The following is a 25,447-nucleotide window of genomic DNA, read 5'->3' as shown; positions in this document are numbered from 1 at the left end:
CCCTCACAACAGGACAATTGACACTTATGGTGAATGTAAGTGGTGTCTAGCCCTGATAGAGTCCCCTGAATTTCACTCACAAAGAACTGAAGTTTAAGGCTGAGATTTCCAAAGGAACCCAAGGGAATTAGATATCCAAATCCCTTTGCTAATCTAACGTATTTAGGCTCTGATGGGAAATGAAAGCCTATGGGCCTGTCTACATACGCATTTCTACAGCAGCACCACTGCAGTTTCAGTGAAGATGCTACCTATAACGAAGGGAAGGGTTCTCCTATCGGCATAGGTAATCTACCTCCCTTAGGCCTGGTCTACACTAGGGGAGGCGGATCGATCTAAGATATGCAACTTCAGATATAAGAATAACGTAGCTGAAGTTGACGCATCTTAGATCGAATTAAAATTACTTACTTCATGTCCTAGTGGCGCGCTGCGGTTCCCCTGTCAACTTTGCTTCCACCTCTCACCGAGCTGGAGTTCAGCAGTCGATGGGAGAGCAATCGGGGATTGATTTATAGCGTTTACACTACACGCGATAAATCGATCCTCCATAGATCAATCACTGCCCGCCAACCCAGCGGGTAATGTAGATGTAGAGACAGTAGCTGGGTCAACAGGAGAATTGCACACAAGACTCAGATATTTTCTATTTTTGCCAAGCTTGGTTTGCTTTAAATAAGAACAAGTCACTCTTTATTCACAAAGATACAGACAGTTGCTGGATATTCGTGAAAATATTCACAAATCCTGTAAATTCACATTTTTCATCAAAACCAATTATTCATTTGAAGCTCCAACTGGGAGCTGCATTTTTTCACTTGTCATTAATGTCTGGCTTGAAACTTTCCAGTCATCAGATCAGCGTTCATAAACAGTATCATGACTTAAGCAATCAATCACACTGCAGGAAGGGCAAATAATGGGGGCGGGGGAATTATGAGCAGTATATAGTCTAAATGCTATCTGCCTACACTATTCAAGTAATAAATACATTTGAGGGAGGTGGGAAATCAGGATTGGGTTGCAAACAATTTGCTTACCAAAACAAGAGTTACATTTGTTGTGAATATTATTAATTATTAAGCTAGCACTGGCTTTTAATTTTCTTTCTGCTGCTGCATTGCTGTGACTACTAAATCATTGCAGGTTGCAATGTCATCCACTTTTTCCATCCCTGACAAGACTCTAAATCTCCAGGGAGGGAGAAACCTCTTCCTCCCTCCCTGGAGGTCAGCTCTCATTTTCCTTCCTTAGGAAGGAAACTAATTTTCTAAATCTTGCTGCTGTAAGGGGCATGTTATCTGTTGCTATAGTGGTTGGAGGCTCTTGGTTAGTGAGTGATATGGCTTCCTGTTCGACTGTACCAGTAACAAGAGGTTTGACAGCTGGCAGGGTGGGAGAAGAAAGGAAAGAGGGCAGCAACTGAAGATAGAGAGAGGAACAGGAAAAAACAGGGGAAGAGAGAAGATAGTAAACACCATCTGGTGCTTACTAAGAAATAGTATCACCACTCACAAATGCAATTCTATTGATAGGTACCCAGAAAAAAACAAAGGAGAGACCAAGGTTCCTTGATATACAGCTGGAAAATGGGATAGAAGAAGAACATAAAAAATGGAAAGGAGTGGAAGGAGAAACTAAAAATTGAATGGCAGAGAGGGATGCTATATTCTGGGGTAAAAAGATGCTTCCAAATTGAATCTCTCAGCAGCTATGGACTCCCCAATAAATATGAAATTCAAAAACTGCAATAAATTAGTTCCTGGACTTAGAAACTCTGAATTTCACCAGCTAAGAGGAGTTTTATGGCACTTACCCACAATAAATTGATATTTTTATGTGGCACTGAAGAAACTGAACTGTTCAGGGACAGTTGTTTATTCACAGGCAAAAGGACCATATCCCAAATGTTGTTCACAGAAGCCATTGTCAACTACGGCATTTTGGGTTATCTCTGAGAAGATATTTCTTATAGGAAGAAAAAAAAAATCTGTGATCATATATACAATCAGTGACATTAACCTTCAGCTATTACTTGCTCTGACAAAACCTGCTGAAAGATATTCAGTAGAAATAGACTGAAGAGACTTAGAAACACTAAAGCAATAGGAAAATAATTTCATTCCATTTCACCATAGTAGGAGGGTGAACGATCTCTTGCTTTGGAGTTAATCCATACTCTGTCAAAGGGACTGCATCTTTTATTGTGCACAGCCCCACATTCAATCACTTTCTCCTCCTTGACTCCAGAATCCTGGATTTCTATATGTCAGAATTGTTTCCAGGTCTCTTGCTGCTCTGTCTATCATGTTCTTACTCCCGTTTCTCTCCCATCACTTTCCAATCTGAAGGAAGACAGAAGATCTGTACACTACCCCAACTGGCCACCTTTCCCCTCAAGTCCTTTTATTTTTTAATTGTTTAAGATAAATAATAGGATAAATTTACCCAGACACTGCCTTGCACCAGAATTCACTGAAGTGAATTCCGTAATTCAAACTGGAGGACAAGCTACTGTTGATGCTATAGAGTATCTGCCATATTTGAGATTATGGGTGATTGAGAATCAGGCCTGTTAGCTGTAGCTCTATCAGATCTCTCCCAAACCCCCTTTTCTGTTTAGTCCTATAACTGGTGAAACTCATCCAGTGTCCATGTGTATTCTTTCACTATACTGTTATTTTGCCTATGTGTACTTTGAAATCATCTTTACAGACTACATATGATCACCTGTATGTATTTAAACAGCTACCTACAGAAGACTACTATACTTTTGAAGCATTACATTCAGTTTGTTGTGCAGAGCAAATCCTATTGAGTTTCTATCGCGAAATAACTTATTTTCTGCAGGCTAGGAAGACTTTTGAGACGATGGGTCTGTAGTCACTACCCAGATTCTATATTGCTGCTTCTGGTCATAGAAAGGGTGATGGAGAGAGCCGATTACAGCCCCTTAATTTGCCGTTCACCTCCACCGTGGCCTGATCCCTGATGTAGGTTAGATAGGTTGGAAGCTGCTCTAGCCTACTTCAACTGGCAATAGCTCTTAGTGGGTTGTCTAGCAGTTGGGACAGCTGGATGTTAGAAAGCTAATTCCTTCACTCTCACACTTCCCTGGTCCTTCTCGCATAAACACAGAGCAACTATACCCGAAGTCCGAAAGTGCAAACAATTCGATGTTTATTGGGTTGAACTTCCAGCAAGCTTAAATCTAAGTTCCTTTTTCCTTATTTTTGAATCCCAACTTACTTCCTGTTTGCCCCTAATTTATATAGTCTTATTCTTATCTATACCTTAACCAATAATTCTACTAAAATTTACCTAACCAATCCTAACATATAATAACATTATTAGCTAACCAATTATATCCCACCACCTTAATTAGTTTACACCCATATAGCAGACAAACAATCACAGAACCAGACAGAGACCATGCAAATAAACATACAAAACAATACAGAAGTGAGGATTTCACAACTACAGCTATACAGACATAAGGGTTTTCCAGCTGTGTCTATTTATAAGTGAGTTCTTACCAGACAGAAATCTATTAAACTCAATTTCCTTTTACATGCTCTAGGCGCTTTCCTTTCTCTGGAGGTGATAGATCGGATCACCTTCCTAACAGCCCCAGACTGCCTTATTTCAAAGTGACTAAACAGGACCTTAGATTGTCACAGTGAGAGAAGGCCCTTAGGCAATGATTTTGATTCTCTCTTTTATATCTCTCTAATTTACCTATGTGATGAGAATACATCTAAATTCTTAAAGTATAGGCCAGACAGGCTTGAATATCTATATCCTAACTCCTTGACCATGTAAAGTTTGATTTAGATTCTGTTGCTGCACATTTGGATTGTAACAATTTTAAATAGGTCAATGTATGTGGTTTGATTTGAGTGCTCCATAGCGGTAGTTCTTTAGTACATGAAATTACTACACTACCGAGAATGACTAATAGGAAGGAGGAAGGGGTGATAGGAAAGTGTATGGGAGTCCAATGCTTTTTTCAGCTTGGTCAAACTTCATAGCCCTTCTAACACTACTAATTCCTTTTGAGGACTTGCTGTCAGAAACATGTTCAAAAGGCCATGCAAAATAGATACTACTTTGGAGTACATGAACACATTTTCTGCTGGGTGGCAAAATGATTTCCATGTTGAGTAAGATGTAAGAGAAAGTTTTGTGAGATTGTCATGTTCAGCACAAACTCTTGTGATCAATTATTTAAAGCTGAGATTTGTCTTTTCAAAGAATAACTTTGCAAAAGATTTTGTTAACATTAATGGACCCAGTAAATTTCTAATGTAATTCTTTGGCTTACATGGAGATACAACAGAACAAGTTAGCTTCCCTCCCCACCCTTTTTTCATTATTTAAGCAGGAATAGTGTGGGAAGTTCATGAAAATATTGGGCATAACTAATACTATATTTCCGGCATTGGTTCAAAGACATTTTAGCATAAAACTAATTGTGTTTCAATTTATTGCAGGTCAGGCTTAATGAGTACACAGACACATGCAGGAAACTATTATATGAAATGCATTATTTTGAAGTTCAGACTCCTATTTTTTTCATGGTAAGTCAAACGGACAGAAGTAACTACACTGTTTTCTTCAGTCACTAACGGTGTGAATATTGGAAACCAATTAAGATAAGATTTGCCACACTGTATCTGATCATCTAATCTGGTATCCTGGCTACAGAGAGAGACCAAAACCTGATGCTTCAGAGGATGGCAGCTCAGCACATACAAACCTCTCTATGATCGACCTATTTGTGCAATGCTTAGAGGAGGGCGATTTTTTCCTGACCCACTTAGACGATTAGCCTACGTTCCAAAGCCTGAGATATGTTTTCCTTCTATCCCCATCTTCAGCTGACATGGCTGAAAATATTACCATTTGTATAGTGATCCAGTCATTTTATAGATCATATTTCAAACTTACCTGAGCACCATGAATGAGCACCGCATTTGAGAACAGAGAAGATGGCTGTTATTTAGTAACACTCAGGTGCTCATTAATTGAAAAAAGCAAATAAATAAGAACTGACAAATTCACTCACATATTGACCAAGTGGTACAGAGGTCCTCTGCATGGAAGGGAAATTAAGGGCAAGATTGACACAGCCCATAATAAGGTGCAGCACATGGCTGCCCTGTTCCATAAGTATCCCAGATAGGAATTGTGGCTTGGGGAACAACAGTCCCTTCCTTATTCCCATGGACAAATAATTTGCTACTGGTCCACATTATAAACAAATTACTGCCCTGCCTGTGCACCCGAGTTCCACTCAGTGGCAGACAGATTTGAGGCTCTGCTCACACCCCACCCAGCTATTCCAGAGGCAATTTTCATGAGCAGATGTGCAGCACCCTTTACACATCTGTGATTAGATACAATGACCAAACAGCTCACATAGGGGCATTCTCCCCTCATATGCCCTTGTGCAATCAAAAAAAATCTTGCCCTAAGGTTTCCATTTCCAATCCTGGTTAAAAATGTAACCTATCTTCCCATATCTATCCAGCCATTCCTGAGACATGACTCATTTTCTATTTTAAAATAAATACAATGAAAACCAACCACCAAAACAATCAGTACAAAAAATTACTAGGCCAATCTTTTCTATTTCCCTATCAGGAGGGAGAGAAGGAGAATTGACACTGGAGAAAAAATAATCAGTCTACTATTTTATAGAAAGCTAAATCAATATAAATCTGTAGATTTATAAGGTCAATAATTTATAAGGTCAAATAATATAAGGTCAATAATTCAAATATAGCTTGATTTCACTCTGTAAAAACTTGACAAGATTAATGTTATGAGACTGCATCCAGAAGCCACTCTTGCAATGCTCACTAAAGATTCAAAGTGAAACCTGAAACCAGGCAAAAAAAAAACAGAATCTCAGACTATGTTCATCAAAAGTGTCACAAAATGAAGACCCAGAAATTGTATTCACTCATACAGACTGCATTTATGCAAGAAAATCTAGGAATTAGATAACATATAGTTAGCCAATTTGGGCTAAAGCATCAACCCAAGCTAGAGTAACCAGGCTTTCTCCTAGGATTCCTCAGTACAGAATTTTCCATTCTTTTCCTAAATACAGAGCCCCAGGACATCTTCACAACCACTTCTGTGCCCTGGATGGTGCAGTGACATCACTGGCTTCTACAATGCTTCCCTGTGAGGCTTTTTGGCCAGTGAAGCAAAAAAAATTGTGAACTTTCTGGCCATTTCCTCAGTCTTTGCCTATCTTTTCTCCAAAACATCCTCTGAAGAGGGAACCCTGATGAGTAAGGCTCAAAGGATCACAAGAGATAGGGGATGGAGGAGCAAAATGTACTTCTACCAATGTGCATGGTGGATCAAGACAGAATTTGGGTTTTTTTGTACCCAGTTTTGCAACCCATGCTCACGCTGGTCAGCACTTACTCATGTAAATAATCCTACTGAAATTACTCCAGTGAAAGAGTGTTCACCTAGACGAATAAATTCTACATGATTGTGCCTTTTCACTTAAAACAGCTGCTTATAAACACGTGAGTTTTGGGGTGCCCAAAGCACTTAGTGCATAAAGTTGGCCATGCAAATGTAGAAGCCACTTGGTTCAAATAATCTCCAAGGAGTTGAAGACAGAGACTCCATCTTCCTTTCTCACCATCAATGTGTATGTCATTTCAAATAACACTTCACAGTGTTCGTCTTTGATTCTCCTCCCTGAATTTAAGCTGCCTGAATTTTAGGTATACTCAAGATTTTGGACACATCCAAACTGCATGTCTGTAGTGAACATGGCAACAAATGACCATGCCGCAGATGCCATGACAAGTGACTGTATAAAAATTAGATGTAAAAAAATGCTCTGTTAAGTTGCTATATTTCTCCTAACTCCAAATGCATTCCCCAAGATTTGGCTCAGCTGATCCTAGCAAGGAGATGTTTCCAAGCTAAGAGTAACTCTTCCGTTCTTTTCTAGCATATACAGCAAAGAAGCACAGGTATGAATTCATTTGTTGTTTTATGACAGACATTATTGCACTGAACTAAAAGAGTTCAGTGAACCTGATTCACTGCAAATGCGGTGAATTTGGAGAACGTATCTAACAATTAGAAACATTTATTTCTGCCTCTCGTGTCCTTCATCTTGGGCCTTGGGAGTTACACAGTCAACTGCAGCAGCCCTGAATTTAAAAAAATAATAATACACTTCACCATTTTCATGCCTTCATTTTATCCTCTACACTGCAGTTTAGTGGAGACGGCAGTATCATTGCTACTTGACCTTCTAATTACTTTGTTAAAAATTGTCTTAATAATGAGCTCAGGAGGTATGTATCTGCCCAAGCGATAAAACCTCTATTTTAGTCAATTTAAAAAAGAGAGAGAGAGAGAGAGAGAGAGAGAGAGAGATACTGCTTTCATGGAATGAAAAATAAAGCTTCTGAGTAAGAGACAAGAAAGAGTGTACACTTTGCTGCAAAATAAATGAGCTGTTCTATTACTCATTCTGTTCTTTAGCTAAAAACCTTTGTGCTGCAATTAATTTGTGCAGCCTGAAAGAACAATTAAATAAATAAAATTCAATTGCCTTGCAAAGTTCTACTTGCCTGGGGCAAGTAATTTTTTTTTTAAACAACCAGTAAACTATGACTAGGTTTTTCATTATCGCCATCTTGTTTAGAGTGGATGAGTACATTTTATGACGGAGCTGCTACATTTTCATGACAACTCCTCCAATCTCAGCTTGTTTCATTGTCCTTGATAGATCCTGAGGCAGTAACTCCAAAATAATACATACTGGGATGATTAAGATTTAACTCTATTTGAAATTAAAAAAAAAACTATAGCAACAGTGAGTTTTGAGATCAGGTTGTATAATGGTTTCCATTCTAACCCCCATTTGCAATCATATTTTTTTATATATATATAATCAATCCATCATCGTCATATATATATATGCTTGTGAAATTCATATATATTTGGAAGAAAGTATTTTAACCATTTTACACATGGGAGAAGAGCAAAGAGAAGTACAGCCTTCCCATGATGACGATGATGGATTGATTTTATCAACAGCTCTATAGCCAAATTAGCAGGGGACTGAAAGGTTAATTTTGGCATGAAATTGCTTTCACTTTGAAGAAGTGCCTTTGCTTATACCAGAAAAAGTTGGTTTTGAACTGACTCAGTTATGAGCCTTTGAAAACAGCATACTGAGATTGCACTCTAGATATTTTTTTTCCTGAAGTACGCAACTAAGATTTTGGGGCATGCATGTGCTGCTAGGAAGCTAAAAGGCAGAAGCAATAACAACAGTGGATGGTATAAGAGAAAAAATAATCCATTGCCTCTCTAACTGAGCCACATAGCAAAAAGTATAATGCTTTAAGTTGGCAGATAGAATGAGGGCTCTTACAGGCTTTGGAAGGTGCGTCTGAGGGGATTCTCTACTCTGATGCACCTTCTGAGCTTCATAGCACCTACATTTTGCAAGACAGCAGCTTACCCCCATGGATCTTCTACAGTTCACAGAACAGGGCATTCCAGTAATGTCTAAACAAATAGTTCCACCAATCATTACTATTTTTGAAAGTCAGAAAAGCTTTCAAGTCCTGAAGAGTGAAGCTCCTTTTTTTCTATCTTTCTCAATTAAAAAACATAAACCTCAGAAATTCCATACAAAAAACTAAACTGAGAGAACATTATAGTTGCATGACTGTAATGCCCAGTTTAAAGATACAACAAAAGAGAACAGAAAAAAGATTGTGCATGTAATAGATATATCAAGGAGGACAGAGTTAAATCTGCTTAACTTTGGCATTTCCTGGCTTTGTGTGAAGTGGGGGCAAGTATTTTGCTGTATGTGTTTACCTCATCAAAAGTTTATTCTTTCAATAAACCAATGTCTCAGTTTTTTATACATGAAACATTTTACAAATCTGGTAGTTAATATATATTGTCCCTAAACATAATAAAAATTCAGTGTATAAGTGACTTTTTCCAATACTTGTAAGTTTCCTGCTTTTGAAACAGCTGGAAGTTTTCTGTCTATTCATATTTTAATCTTGAAAAAGTAGTTCTTATATTGTATTTCTAAAGACTAAGTGCCTCTGCTACTCTAAAAGTAGAACTGGGAAGGAATTGTTAACTTGTTTTTGTCATTTGAAAAGACAGAAGGTTATTTTGTTCTGAGTAACTTTTGACCGGCATTATGAATTAGTTATTGGCTGATGAACTCTAGCTTGGGAAGTGTACAGCAATGGAAACAGAAATGTCACCCCAACAAACCCTCAGACTCATCCTGCTTTTTAAATTGTAACACATTTTCTAGGTTAAATCTATTAGCTGAAGTCTCCTCCAATTTACAAGTGCCTGATTTTAAGGTGCAATTTTAGGTCAAGCACAACTAGAAGCAATGTCCCATTAGCAAGCAATTAACTGAATCATGAACTTTAAACGGTTATACATGCATACCCAATAAGCACGTCTATTTAGAAAGGGATGACATAAAGGAATAGTTTATACTGAAGCCAGGATATCAAGCCAGGATATCAAGCCAGGACATTCCATCCTACAAAATATAGTAATTTTCTGTAAAACCTTGAAAGCTGAAAGAGCAGACTGTCAGCAAAGCAACATGTTCTTGGCTCAGCTGTTCTCATTTATCAGGAATATTATTTATGCTACTCACATACTTGGGTCCTTTTATTTAGAACTGGAATCGGCTTTACCATTATATAGGTTTGCAACAAAAAAATCAGAGAATATTTTTCTGAATGGAATGGTACCATTAGAGTTGCACTACTGTACTGTGGTGGGGATCGCATATGAGAGGCTGGTAATGGAGTTGTTATATTTTTAGTGAATAAACTCATCTTTTTTGATATAATGAAATTGCTTCTTTTTGTTGAAAGAAAAGTTTTACTATATTCCCTGCTTGCTTTTCTCTCTTGGTCTATTTCTCTGTTTTTTAGCACTGTTCAAAGGTGTTGAGGGACAATCCAGCATACTGAACTTCTCAATTATTCAAAGAACAGATAAACCATAGAGACCCAGAGAACAGCTTAACACATGGCCAGGGCAAATTTCCCCCACCCTGACGTGAAGGAACCATTTTCAAGAGTGAGAAGGCAGCTGAGCTGTCATGCTCAATGTCTTTGACTAATCTGAAACTGACCCCAAAGATGACAGTGGTCATTGTGATGTGGACACAAAGAGCTGGATTTAGATCACCATTTTATTTTTCATTCTTTTCTTTTTCTGTATGCCTAATACACCCATTGTAGATTATGGTACTGAAGATAATAACTGTTCACTGCTGACCCTGGTTAGGTCTGCTAATCTGACCTACAAATTAAATCTCCTACATCCTCACTGTCATAATCCATCCAATCTGAATTTTCTCAGTGTAGCAATCCTGATTTGTCATACAACATAGGCACATATACCTAACACTAGTGAAATAAATTTTAAAACATTTTTGTCAGAATTAAAGATAATTTTGCTGTGTATTTTTGTCCTTCAAAAATAATGTACTGTGCAGAATGTTCTTAAATAAAAGAACATTTCCCAGAAAAGTAAGTCTTGTTAGAAGATCATTATCTGTTTTGAGTAATATAATGTTTTGTGGGAGCGGGGATAAAGAAAAGAACTTGTTTATGGCAACAGAGAGAAGCACTTCAAGAAGAAGGAAACAGACTGAGGAGGTTGAAAGGAACAAATGAAAGTCCAGCAGCTGGACAAAATAGTATGTAACTACAGAAGAATATTTTGGGTGAAAGCCTATGCTGGCAGTTAAAGGTTCTCAGCAGAAACTGACAACTGACAACTCAGTACTTTAGTGAGAGGCAGAATTACTCATTGGTCAAGCAAAAGCATCTCTCTTCCTTCAAAGGTGTGTATAGGACATCTGTGGGTGTCACAGAATCATAGAAGATTAGGATTGGAAGACCCCTCAGGAGGTCATCTAGTCCAACTTGCTGCCCAAAGCAGTCCCAACCACAACTAAATCATCCCAGCCAGGGCTTTGTCAAGCCGGGCCTTAAAAACATCTAAGGGTGGAGATTCCACCACTTCCCAAGGTAACTCATTCCAGCGATTCACCACCCTCCTAGTGAAACAGTGTTTCCTAATATCCAACCTAGACCTCTCACACTGCAACCTGAGACCATTGTTTCTTGTTCTGTCATCTGTCACCACTGAGAAAAGCTGAGCTGCATCCTCTTTGGAACCCCCCCCCTTCAGGTAGTTGAGAGTCTGCTATCAAATCCCCCCTCACTCTTCTCTTCTGCAGACTAAATAGGCCCAGTTCCCTCAACCTCTCCTCATAAATCACGTGCCCCAGCCCCTGATCATTTTCGTTGCCCTCCACCGGACTCTCTCCAATTTGTTCACATCCTTTCTGTGGCAGGGGGCCCAAAACTGGACACTGTATTCCAGATGTAACCTCACCAGTGCCAAATAGAGAGGAATAATCACTTCCCTCGATCTGCTGGCAATGTTCCTACTGATGCAGCCCAATATGCCATTAGCCTTCCTGGTGTCAAAGTTAGAATCAGGACTCACAATTTGTCAGACCACTCTGTTTATTAGCGCAGCGCTCCGCCAATAACATTCAGAATATGTGAGTGGCCATGCAAGGCCCAAAACAGTCTTATTTATACAGATAAAAGAGCGGGAATTAGACAAAGGGACAAAGAAATCAAAACAGTAAAATTCACCTGGGGCACAGCATGCATATCCTATTTCCTTACTAACTGTTATCGATCTAAGGCTAATGCTTCACCAATTGCCCTTAAACGGTGCAATTGTTCTATGTTAATGTCTGTATTTCTGACACCTGGTTGCAACATTCCAACAACTTTGTTTAAAGGTACAGACAACATTTCTTTAATCCTTTCTATTCTTACTATATAATTCATTCTACTTTCATACTGGCAACAAGGGCACACTGTTAACTAATATCCAGCTTCTTGGCCACTGTAATCCACAGGTCCTTTTCTCAGTCCCCAGCCTGTAGCAGTGCAAGGGATTCTTCCTTCCTAAGTGCAGGACTCTGCATTTGTCCTTGTTGAACCTCATTAGATTTCTTTTGGCCTAATCCTCCAATTTGTCTAGGTCACTCAGGACCCTATCCCTACCTTCCAGCGTATCTACCTCTTCCCACAGCTTAGTGTCATCTGTGTATTTGCCGAGGGCGCAATCCATTCCATCATCCAGATCATTAATGAAGGTGTTGAACAAAACTTGCCTCAGGACAGGCCCCTGGGGCACTCCGCTTGATACTGGCTGCCAACTAGACATCGAGCTGTTGATCACTACCTGTTGAGCCTGATGATCCAGCCAGCTTTCTATCTACCTTATAGTCCATTCCTCCAATCTATACTTCTTTAACTTGCTGGCAAGAATACTGTGGAAGACTGTATCAAATCACGTCAACCACTTTCCCCATATCCACAGAGCCAGTACTCTCATCATAGAAGGCAATCAGGTTGGTCAAGCATGACTTACCTTTGGTGAATCCATGTTGACTGCTCCTGATCATCCTCCTCTCCTCCAAGTGCTTCAAAATGGATCCCTTAAGGACCTCCTCCATGATTTTTCCAGGGGCTGAGGTGAGGCTGACCGATCAGTAGTTCCCCGGATTCTCCTTTTTCCTTTTTTAAAAGATGTCCACTAGTTCCTGCAGAGTCCAGGACCAAATTCAGAGGGGAAAGCCATAAACCTGATACCTGAGATCAGTTTGAGGGAGAACCACCAAATTAAAGCAGACTTAGGGAGTGGGAAAGTCCTTCCTGCTTTTCCAGCCAGTTGTTTCACCCCAACCCAGGAACTACACCTGGACAGAAATTAAATATAAAAATCATAACTGGAGTAACAAATAAGGCTTTCTACCTTAATGTCTAACTAAGAGTCCTTTATGACACACACTTACAAAGTTGTAATCTGGAGACCTGCAGAAGAAAATAAAATGGTTAAGTAAATGTATAATTTTAACATATTTTTAGAATAATGTAATTAGAAAGCTTTCCCTGTTGTTTCTGTAACTGCTGATAGATGCTGCATCATCATCTTTTTGATAGTTAGGTAGTAAAATATAGAAGCTCCAAAACTATATTGTGTTGTAATATTAGCTTTTTTTTTTTTTTTTAAGTACTCTATAAAGCAGAATTTACTGTATGGGTACAGTCCTGAGTCCTTTGTCTTGGGCTATACAAAATGCTAATAAATTTGGGCTGTTTTATGAAGGAAAAAATTAGTCTTTTGATAATGTTTTTCAAAAGTTCAAGACTTTGCTTAACTTGGGCTCCTAGTGACCGATAGTCCTTATACTGTAGTAATACCATGTGAATGAAAAAATACCTAACCAAATTTAAAAAATTGAATAGACACTTTTCTTCAAATGTGTCAATACCTATCCTGAGAAGTATTAGGGAATAATAATGTAAATATGATTTTTCTCACCAAGATTTTTCTCTGATTTTTATACTGCATGTAAAAAATAGTATTAGGACAGCGAAAGCTATTTGTATATAAAAATTAATATATTGGTATCTGATTTATATGGTTTGCCTCATTTGAAAGATCTATTTAGGTGATTTCATAAAAGTATTTATATCTGTGTTTATATCTGCAATATCATCTCACATTTATCATCTCACATATCACAGAGGGGCAGTAGATGCTGCAGTTAAGATTGTAACATCATTTCCACTGTGAGTAGAAATATTACTCCTTTCAAATCCTCTGAAAAGGTTCCTTTCAAATTAAAAACTGACATGCAAGGTGGTGTCAAGTTTGGCCAAGCTAATTTAAAAATATAAAAAAATAGAATATTTTCAGTGTTTTTCCTGTATGGGAAATTCTTATGCTGCCATGATTGTCACATCTCTCTCATCAAAGGTGAAATATAGAAAATTCAGATTGGGTTTGTTCATTAGATTTTGGCAGGCTCTAGTGCTTTTTGGCACTTTGAAGACACCGATCATCATATTTTAAAACATTAATTTTTAAAGTAACAATGTACAGTCAGCATGTTATGGACATGCCAGGTCCGCCACTAACTCTAACATATCAAATAAGGTTTATAAAAGATGTCAGACTTGCCCAGTTTGGGGAAAAAAAAATTCTTTGGTTTCAGAATTCCTCCAGAGATTAAGGAACGCACAGACTTTAAAAGTCAGGGTCTGTTACCAGTTTTCATATTACAAGCCCATTATGATCACTCTATATTCAAATAAGTTAGTCAATATTAGACCAATCTAAATTAAATTTTTCATGCATTATCCTCTGCCACAAGAATATTTTGGCAAAATACAAGGTGATTTGAATGTGGCATTTAACAAAAAGGTGATTTAACAAAACTTGGAATTCTTTTTATTCTCTCATTTTTAAAGTCTTCTGACAAGTTCTTGGAAAAAGTATATTACAAACAAAAAAATTAACAAAAATTCCAACTTACTTGTATTCAGTTATCTTCTTTGACAGTAAATGACTCTTACTACTTTTGGAATGTTCAGTGCTTAAATAAATATGGACCTTTGAACAATCAGGTATGCAAATACAGAGACTTTGTAAGATGAATCAGCTACTTAAAATAAAAAATTCTCATACTGACTCCAGTCCCATTTCCAATCCCCCTAGATAGAACCCAAAATCAACACATTAATAGGCAACAGATTTAAAACAAACAAAAGGAAGCATTTTTTTCCCCACACAACTCACAGTCGACCTGTAGAACACCTTGCTAGAGGATGTTGTGAAAGCCAAGACCATAACAGGGTTCAAAAAAGAAGTAGATAAATTCATTCAGGATAAGTCCATCAATGGCTATTAGCCAGGATGGGCAGGGATGGTGTCCCTAGCCTCTGTTTGCCAGAAGCTGGGAATGGGCAACAGAGGATGGACCAAATGATGGTAACAGTTCTGTTCATTCCTTCTGGGGCACCTGGCATTGGCCACTGTTGATAGACAGGACACTGGGCTAGATGGACCTTTGGTCTGACCCAGTATGGCCATTCTTATGTACCTTCCCCTAAAGATCTAATCTGAATCTATATCTCCCATTTTAACTTTCCCTTTGAAAGTGCTTGTAAACATAATTCTTGGGTATAAATATGAATTCCAATATATATGAAGGAGGATGAGTCAATTTAAGAGGCACAGGGATCTGAAGTGGAATACACTAAAACAAAAGAATGAGATTTTGGGAGAAGAGGCACAAAAGTGTGAATTGAGCAGGAAAGAAATAGAAAATTAAAGAAAGAAGAAAAATGGGTTTCTCAAAGGTAAAGCACAGGAAAGGGGATTTAGGAGTTAATAAAGAGCCTGCCTTCATCACCTCGAACTGCTTCTGATTGTCACAAAAGGTGCCCACTTCTCTTGCCAAAATGCAGAGCTCTGGAAGGCGGTAGGATGGTCTTCTATAGCTCTGCCAAAAGAATGAGCTTTGCTGTGCTGGAGGGTAATTATCTCTTCCTGACCATCTGGAGAACTCAGCAGCAAGAAGGGAAGCCGCCTGCTGAGTTGCTGAGCAACACAACCAGGAAAGAGTGCCATCAGCGGGCAGTGGGAACATGCCTTTTTCCTCCAGAGGAGTAGCTGTGCTATGCAGTCAGAAAGGGGGGTGGGGGGAAAATCACTTCTCATCCTTTTAATATCCCTGGTGGAAATTCCAGTAGACTTCCATTAAAAGTTCCACTGCTCTCTCTTGCAGTTGAGAACCTCTCAACATGGAAACCCAGGTCATTGGGAAAGAGCAGAAACATGGGCTCTTCTTTTGGTTAAACCATAGTAACCAACAGTAAGAACCAGCTGAAAAACAAAAATACTGCAATACCCAGTGACAAATGTGCACCTTTCGAGTCCTCTCCTTCCCTCAGCAGCTGCTGAAGAAAGTGTCTGTTCATTAATAGTGTAGTGCTTTCTTATAGAAATCAAAGGATTTATTGAACACTGTAAGTAATACCTCCAGCAGGTCTAAAACTTTCTGCACCCCATTCAGATACAGCCGCACAATTTCAACACAATGTAAAGATATAGCACTAGCTATTGGTGGAGGTGTGGGTTACACTGATTATTACAGGATCTCTAGTGGAAAGGTCACTAAACTTTATTCAAGTTCTTCCACTGATTTCTGTTGCTTTCCTTCTTTCAAACAGTAATGTCACAAATTCAATAAGATTGAGTATTTCAGTGTGATTGGAGTTTTGGAAGAGAACCAGACCAGTCTGTCACTGGTAGAACCGAATAGAAAGTGTTTTAAAAAATGAACAAGCTATTGACACTTCTTCCAAAATTAATATTTTTTGGAGTGGTGGCTGCTGATGTGGGCTTGTGTGCATGGTGGGGTAATGCACTCTATGGGGGTATGATTTGTAAAGCACAACATGTGCATTATTTGTCCGTGTAGACGGTGCTGGTGCATTTTAATTAAGGCTGGTTGAAACAGCGGTATATTAAAGCAAATTACAGAACCTTTAGTGCTCACCAGCAGGGTCTACAGACCAATTAATGCTCAGCATGTTGGTGCTCTCTAGAAATCATACTCCCATAGAGCGCATTACCTCTCTGTGTAGACAAGCCCTTAGACACGATCTTCCATTTGGCACGCTGCCCTTCTGTTTTATCACTCTCCATATGGAGAAAGGAAAGTGGGTGCAACTGGGTACTGTACTGGCTTTTTCAATCCTGCCTGCCTCTTTTTCTGGCCTGGGGAGTATGCCTTAGCAATCCTTGCCTATTCCAGACTACTGAGGGGCAAGCCACATTCTTCCAATAGCAAAGGCCCAGCTGTCCGAAGAGACACTCCCTGACCCTACCTTTCTCCCTGAAGTTTTCATGGACAACAGCCACCGCAGCATTTGATAAAGGGATGCAGAACTGTGCTAAAAAACTCCTCAAGGATGCCAACCCCCTCCCACAAAAAAGCAGAACCCAGCCCTGAGAAATGGCTAGGAACTGGAAAGCCAAAATATTAGCTGAGTTGTGAGACAGAAATTTGGAATACTACTTTGGGATTTTCCTCAAAAAGAGCTCAAACAGCAGGGCAGTCTGATTGTGCCGACCTGCTGCTGTGTTGGCAGAATGGAACCGGCAGGCACTTCAGAGAGGTAGGGCTTTCCCCTGCTGCCAGTGTCTAACAGGTCTGGTTCTGCCTCCTAGCTGGGACCAGGCTGAAGTACCCATTGCCATGGATCTCTGCACAACAAAGAAGCTTCTCTGCTTTCTGTAGCTGATGGCAGGAATCCCCATCTACCCTGAGGAGCTCCACAAGGTGAGAGGACAGAGTGTCACATCCTGCAAAATAAAGAAGCTCTCAGTGGGATGGTCAGAGCAGCCTCCCAGCGAGCTCCTCATCCTCCGAAGTGGGAGTTGTAGGTGCCTGCTTCCTCATGACAAACTACTGATGTCCAGAGGGGGAAGCCCACCTACCTACATTGGCCCATCTTAAAGCATAAGCCTTAATATTTGCAAGTTTGCTGCTATCTCCCCCATGTCAGTCTTTGGCGTTTTCCCCACTGTCATGTGCCTGCCTACTTAGAGGTCTCTTCTTCTGCAAGCTGAAACAAACTTTTAGATACGCAGCCCTTCAGGGAAGAGACTTGTTTTGAATTACTTAATGGCTCTCCCAAGCCAAGCCACAACTCCCCTCACATGCCATGCCTACAATTCACGTACCTTAAGCTACAGTCAGTTTGCTCTTTTTTTTTTTTTTCCGGTCTTTGCCTCACAAAATTCAACACCTCTCTCACAGTAGTCAGATTCCTGCCTATGGAATCAATCCTCTTGACCAAATAGCAAGCCCCTCCCTCTCAGAATAAATCAATGTTCTCCCTCTTCCTAGAGATCATGCTCCACCTCCCCAGCACACAAGAACAATTTCCCCCTCCAGTACTTGTTAGGCTGCTCTTCATCACAAAAGATTCACTTTCCTTTGCAGCCACCTGCCCTGTTTTCCTGTGGAGAGCACTGCTCTCCAGTGAGCTAGGAGATGCTTTTGTGGCTGCTGGAATGCAGCTGCCAGCCAGAAGCACAGAAGATTAAAACTAAGATTCTGCCAGAAAGCTGGCGGGTGGCGGAGAGAGAAGAAGGACAAATGGAAGACTCCAGCTACAATCAGAGGACTGGGAGGGGGGAAGCCTGTCTTTCATTAACAGAATTGGATCCCCCATCTCCTCCCCATCTCTCACCAGCTGCAAGAAAGGGCCTTCCCAAGCCTGGTGGGAGGCGGAGGAGGTAGCCTATCAAGGGAGCCGCATTATTCCCACAGAGCTGCTGAACTCTGTAGGGGGAGGAGGCAGCCTCCAATGGAAAGACAACCTCTAGCTGCCTCTCACTGGCCAAATGCTTCTCTGTGCCCAGCTACCAAACTGAAGAGAGACCCCCTCTCCTGCTCCTCCCACAAAACACCGTCTATCAGCTAGAGCCTGTGTCACAGCAGGGGAGAGCTGTGTTTCTCAAACTGGGGTTGCGGCTTGTGTAGGGAAATCCCCTGGCGGGCCAGGCTGGTTTGTTTATCTGCCCTGTCCGCAGATCCGGCCGATCACAGCTCCCACTGGCCTCGGTTTGCCGCTCTGGGCCAATGGGAGCTGCTGGAAGCGGCACGGGCTGAGGGACGTACTGGTCGCCGCTTGCAGCAGCTCCCATTGGCCCACAGCGGCGGTCCACACCCAGTGGAAGCCGCGATCAGCCAGACCTGCAGACGGGGCAGGTGAACAAACCGGCCTGGCCCGCCAGGGGCTTTCCCCACACAAGCGGTGACCCCAGTTTGAGAAACACTAGGGTAGAGGGAAGTATCATCACCCAGTCAGAGATTCTCTCTACCCCTTGTGCTGGGAGCTACTCATTCTCCCTGGTACTTGGCTTCTGTCCCAGGGCCTGTCCCCATCTCTGCCTCACACACATGGATCATCAACTGACACAGAACTTCCTGGCACCTTCGCCTCCTCCTTGCCAGCTCCTGGCTGGAACATTTCCTCCCCTTTCCTTTCACTCTTAACAGGGCTGGAAACAACCATTTCCCACTATGTTGTTAATAACCACATATGGCACTTTTCAACAAGCTGCTCACCTGACTGGTGTGTCACACCCAGAGTGCTGGATTTTGCCTAGGCCTTGAACTCGTGTAGAAGGGAGGAAGCAGGTATAAGGATCCTAAGTATGAGAGATAAGTATGCAACAAAGACGGGGTTTTCTTGTAAATTTTGGATTTTCTCCAGAGCTTGATTAATAGTAAAACTCCATCACATCAGTGACAGTGGCCTCCGTGTGTTGAGGGGAGTATACGGCCTATAGCTTGGAGAGCCACAGTCTCTCTTAGAGTGTGCACAAAATCATGCCTAAGGTACATTGGTGGACAGGGCCAGATCCTCAGGTGATATAAACGGGTACAACTCCACTGAAGTCAGTAGAGCTATGCCAAGTTACTCCAGCTGAGAATCCAATCCACAGACCTAGGCAAGAGAATCCCACACCAGTAAGAAGTACTTTTCAGTGGATGTAAACCAGGGTCAATCTGATTTAAATCACTAGTCAGAAAGACTCAATTTGATTATGGATTTCTACATAAAAGTGCATTCTTGTTGAATACAAATTCTTCACAACTTAGATGTAGGTTTCATTTTTAGAAGGTACGCACTATACATTTTTCAAATAAAATCACTTTAACACTTTTCAGATTAGTTTTACAGCTATATCAGAAAATGAATAATTGTTTGGTTATTTCATTTAAGAAAGGTAATTGAAGAAGATATTTATGAAGTCATTGGGAGGTGAACTATCTCCCATTCAACAGGTTAATCATTAATATTTGGAGGATTTTCTTGCCATGCTGTATTAGGAGGAGAATATCACCAGTCAAACATTTAAATTGTTTTATTTAACTAATACAAGAATGTTATGTATTGGATTTTTTTCTTCAACATATAATATTTTAACAAAACAAGTATATGAAATTTTGAATTTAGTTAAACATTCAAGATTTTTAAAATCAGGTTTGTTTTTGTTAAAATTGTTTTTAACTAAAATAGGTAAATTAAATATTTAAAAAAAAATTAAATTGACTATCAGCCAGGTCAACATGAGAAACTTAAAATATTGGCTTCTGCAACTAACTCAGTCATCTTCACCTTCATTTTCCTGTTTGTTTATAATCTGGAAAAGAAAAACAAGCTTTCCTGCTTTTTCAGGTCCCAAACATTTCTTGGTTTGGAATGAATTAGTCCAAAGGAAGAAAATATTCTTTCTACACGGGCAGAAGAAGCTACTGCTGTTAAAAGTGAGATCATCACTTCAACAGTCTCTGAATCCAAGTGCTTAAGTGACTTCCACCAGTTCACTGGTGTGACTTTCTTTACATCATCAGCAAACATATATTTCTTGAACGGTTCACCCTTAGCTCTGAAGTTTATTATAGTTGGCACTATGGAGGAATGATTGCTGGGTGTCCATGTCATAGCCAACTCCTCTTCTTCAGCAGTTAAGGTTTGACCCTGGTACTGAGTATTGAGAATATTTGCAAGAAAATGAGCTGGAGATAGTGCTTGTCCCATTCATTTTTGTAATGCTTATAATTTAACTCCGTCATTGCATATTTCTCTTTAAGTTCTCACTCAGTTCCATCCAAATTTCAACAGCATCGGCAATAAAACAGCTATTTCCCTGCATTTTGTTCCAGGCTACAGAAATAGGCTTCACTGTACTCAGCATGTGTTCAACATTTGTTTTAAGCCCAATGTTGAGAACTTTGGCTGTGACAGTGCCATCTATTTTTTCAAGATTTTGTTCACAAACTGTCATCAGATTAGGCCAGTTGTTGATATAGTGCTCAAAAACAGTCCACTACTGAGTTCCATCGCACGTCTTGTAGGAGAGTTAGCTTGCAGAGCAGCTACTGCAAAGTCATTGTTACGGAAGTATTTTGCAGTTTCAACAACATTAGCCTTTATTTCTGGAACACTGCAGTCTTTGGCTAGGAGGTGCATCAAATGAGCACGGCAACCATATGTTATTAGCTTGGGACTCTCTTCTAAATTTCTTCTCATCTTGGATACATTTGCAGCATTGTCTGTGACCAGCTGTGTACTAGACATTTGAATTTTTTTTCAGTTTGTTATAGCTTTTACTGCTGCTACTTGTAAGTATTCTACTGTGTGTGCGCATATCCTGATGTATCAATTGTTTCTGTAAGGAAGACATTCCCTTCTTCTGTTGTCACACAAGCACATACAACAGGATCATTGCGGACATTGCTCCACCCATTATGACTCAGCTTAACAATTTCACCCTCTAGACCTTTTGCACACTGCTCACTTTCTCTTTCACAAACTTTATCCAGCAATTGGCCTGTGACATCTGCTCTGTTGTGTGGACTGTATCCTGGTCTCAATGACTGAACCATGTTAATGAAGTGGGGGTTCTCAATCATACGGAAAGGAGAATTTGTTGCATAAACAAACCAGGAAATTTTTTCATCAATTACCTCTTTTGTAATCTGCTGGTTCTTATCACAAATATATCTATGGTTGTTTCTGGGTGGAGATTTTTTCTTCCTTTTTGCTATAGGAGGATATATTGTGACTATGTGATATACATGATGTGACTGAAACAGTATCATTGGCAGATAGCTCTGAAACTCTAGAAAATATGGTGATCTTGAAGATGGATAGTCTTCAGAATCCTATATGTTAAGGATGGAGTCTCCTAAACAAAATAAATCAATGCAGTTATTTAATTATTATTACCATACTGCTCACGTAGTATTACTCATTGCATTCACTGACACTCAGTACTACTTTAAAGGTGAATTGTAAAAGGAAGATCTGCCTATTTCAGCTATTTATTTTTTAATCACAAGTGCATTTAAAATGATAGTACCATAGAGTAACAACTATGTTTTTTGCTCAAACATGAGAATTCAGGAATAGTCCAGAAGGAAGACAGGCAGTACTTAAGAAAGAAGTATGAAATAAAGAAGTTTACCAGCCTGAAGATCCTGCATGTTCAGACATGTTCCTTCGTCATCTACAACGCAGCTTCCTCCTGAGAAGGAACATTTCTCATGATGTTGTTTCATTTGGGTAACCAGGCCTTGTACTTCTTTGTTGCACTGTTTGCATTTTGCACACATGCCTGTCTTACCCACAGCTAAAGGAACTTCATTAAAATATTCCCAAACTGAGTCTCTTTTATGGCCGGCTGCCACTATAAGTTTTCTCTTCTAGTGAGACAATGGTATGGTAGGACTCAAATCAATGAAGGCTACGCTCAGAAAGACCTCAAGCCTTCCAGCTTATGCTGCTCAAAGAGTTTCACTTTTGTTTCTACTGCCTGTCCCTTCCTTCTCACATTTATCTACAGACTTCTTCTCCTTGTCCATTCTATTTTGCCCCCAACAATCTTCTCTTCATTGAACTTTTTGAAACTTTGCACTTTTAGAGAGAGGTAAGGGATTGACTCTGTGTATACAAATTTGCAGAGGGATTGAGGTCTGTTATTTCTCACATCTATATATCATTTATTTAAAAACATTTTTTGCTGTTAACAAGCATGTTATCTCTGGAGACACAAATCCACAGTTTGAGAACTACAAAACTAAGCATCTCTGATGGTATCTTCTAGACTGAGCTCTATAGAAAGATTAACCTAAATAATCTATACAGATGTCCCTAGAACCTCATAAAATTGGGTCCCTAATCCATGAACCATTGGAACCCATTTACAAATTTTTTCTGAAACATTACATGAATATATTATCTCATCATGGAATAAGGATTATAAATTTTAATTCTATAGTATGAGACATCTTTGAGCTTATTAACTGTGTCTTAATTAAAACTATCTTTACATAGGTTCTCTCTTCAAAAAGCATTTTTTTCCAAAAAAAATCTGATTTAAATAAAAAAATCTGATTTTTCTATATTTAAAAAAAATATTGATTTTTATCCACCCTGGTATAAACTATACACTTTAGGTATTGGATTCAAATTAATATTTTAAACACCATGTCCTTTTTGCTAAAATCCTAGCTTGTTTGTGACACATATGTAACCTTTGGGTGGGTTAGAGTTGACTTCATTTCCCATCTCCACTACCTTAAAAAAAAAAAACCCACCAACTCCCATAGAAAGTAGCTGGAGATCCAGAGTTCAATCTCTAAGGATTTTGGGCAAGGATTGTACAGGGTCAACCTCCCCACATTCAAGTCCCAAAAGGAACTAAAGAAATGAATTTAATTAAATAACTTTATCAAATATTATGACAAAGAAACAAATAATAATCTAATTTTTACAGCATGACATGGCTATTTTATAATTTACAGACATTAACTTCAGTTAGACATAAATAAAAAACAAATAAAAATCTGAACAGTTCAGTCTTCATAGAAATATAGAGAGAAGAAACTGGAAGTTCCCCAAAGCTTAGATTTTGTTCACCTAAGTCTCAGTTAGAGTCTTTGATCACCAAATCTATACAGTCTGCTGAGTCTAAAACAATATCTTCCCTCCCCTGGCTTGTAGGCACCTTCAGTTGGAATCCATGCAGTTATTACATTTAAAGAAAAGTTAGTGAATCAGACTAGTTGAGACAATATAACTAGAACAGTTTGACTAAAATCAAAACATTCAAAGCCTACAATTAAAATAGAGGTGGTTATTTTTTCCTCCCAATGTCCCCTGGCTATAATTAGCATTGCCCAGGCTTCCCATTGGAGAGTAACAATATCACTAACCTGCTGCAAAATGCTTCAGAGTTAGGGACACCAGGCTGCTTCCTGCTCCTGGCTCAGCTTCTCCCAACTCACACAGGGCACATGGCCCCCTGCAAAGCAGCTGCCCTGCCTGCTGCCCCTCACGGAGTCTGACCCCAACACCAGGGAACCTATTGAAGCAGACCCAATTCTACCATCCACACTCAATTCCAGAAGCTTCTGGATGTGGAGTACTTAATCTGCCTAGCAAGAATGACCCAGAGCCAATGGCTTAGCTCCGCCATGGCTGTCCCACTCTGCGCACTGCTCCACCCGGCCTGGGCCTCAGCCCACCTATTGCTGCAAGCCCCAGCTTAGCTCTGCTCAGCAGGCACTCAGTTCCAGTACCTCACGGTGAAGAAGCAGGGGATGAAGCGTGATCCAGCTGAACCACCCCAAGTCCTTGAATGCCCTCTGCGATGGCCTGATGAATGAGATGAACCAGGCCCTGGACTCCTTCAAGAAGGACCCACATGTGGGAGCCATCGTAATCACCGGCACCGAGAAAGCCTTTGCAGCTGGAGTAGATATAAAGGAGATGCAGACCAGAACCTTCCAGGAATGTTACAGTGGCAATTTCCTTCCTTGTCATAAACAGATAGTTAAGGGTTAATGCCTCTTTTACCTGTAAAGGGTTAAGAAGTTCACCTAGCCTAGCTGACACCTGACCAGAGGAACCAATGGGGGAACAAGATGTTTCAAAAGGAAGGAGGGAAGTTTTCCTTTGTTTAGAGTTTCAGTTTCAGCCAGAGTGGAAAAGATCAAGGAACCAGCCTCTTATCAGAGTAGTAAGTTTTAGAAAGGGATAAATAGGTTTATATTTATTTCCTTTGTAACTTGTCTTGGTACCATTAAGGGAATTATCAGTTTTGGGTATTCTTGTGTGTATTAAAGTTTTTGCCCAGGAGAACATCCTCTGTGTTTTGAATCTGTTGTCTGTGAGAGTAGCTGGTATGCTAATCTCTCCCACAGGGTTTTCTTTTACCTTTCTTTTCTTTAATTAAAAGCCTTTTTCTTAATACCTGATTGATTTTTCCTTGTTTTTTTAGATCCAAGGGGGTTGGCTCTGAATCCACCAGGAGTTGGTGGTAGAAAGGAAGGGGAGTGGTTAATTTCTCCTTGTTTTAAGATCCAAGGGGTTTGGATCTGTGTTCACCAGGGAACTGGGGAAGTTTCTCAAGGCTACCCAGGGAAGGGAGTGCTTGGGAATGGTGGCAGCGATACCAGATCTAAGCTGGTAATTAAACTTGGAAGTGTCCATGCAGATCCCCGCATGTGTACCCTTAAGTTCAGAGTGGGGAAGGAACCTTGACAACACTGGAACAGAGTCTCTCTGGACAGGAAGCCGGTCATAGCAGCTATATATGGATATGCTCTGGGCGGTGGCTGTGAGCAGTCCATGATGTGTAATGTGAGATTTTTGCTGGCAAGAAAGCACAGTCTGGGCAACCTGAAATCTTGTTGGGAACCATTCTAGGAGATGGCAGGACTCAGAGACTCATGAGAGCAGTGGGCAAGTCCCTGGCAATGGAAATGGTCCTCAAAGGAGACAGGATCTCTGCTCAGGAAGCCAAAGAAGCAGGCCTGGTCAGCAAAATCTACCCCATGGAGAAACTGCTAGAAGAAGCCATCAGCACAGTTCAGAAGTCCAGTTCTCCTGTTGCTTACATTAATATACATCATTAG

The 25,447-nt window shown here is 40.0% G+C and overlaps 1 pseudogene; it reads left to right on the top strand.

The window, feature by feature from the left end:
* Positions 1-25,447, top strand: part of LOC127047339 (enoyl-CoA hydratase, mitochondrial-like) — an 85,830-nt pseudogene extending 60,383 nt beyond the window's left edge.

This window comes from Gopherus flavomarginatus, chromosome 3 (assembly GCF_025201925.1).
Source record: "Gopherus flavomarginatus isolate rGopFla2 chromosome 3, rGopFla2.mat.asm, whole genome shotgun sequence".
NCBI lineage: Eukaryota > Metazoa > Chordata > Testudines > Testudinidae > Gopherus > Gopherus flavomarginatus.
Note: the sequence above shows the minus strand (reverse complement) of the source record. Positions and strands in the feature narration are given on the sequence as shown.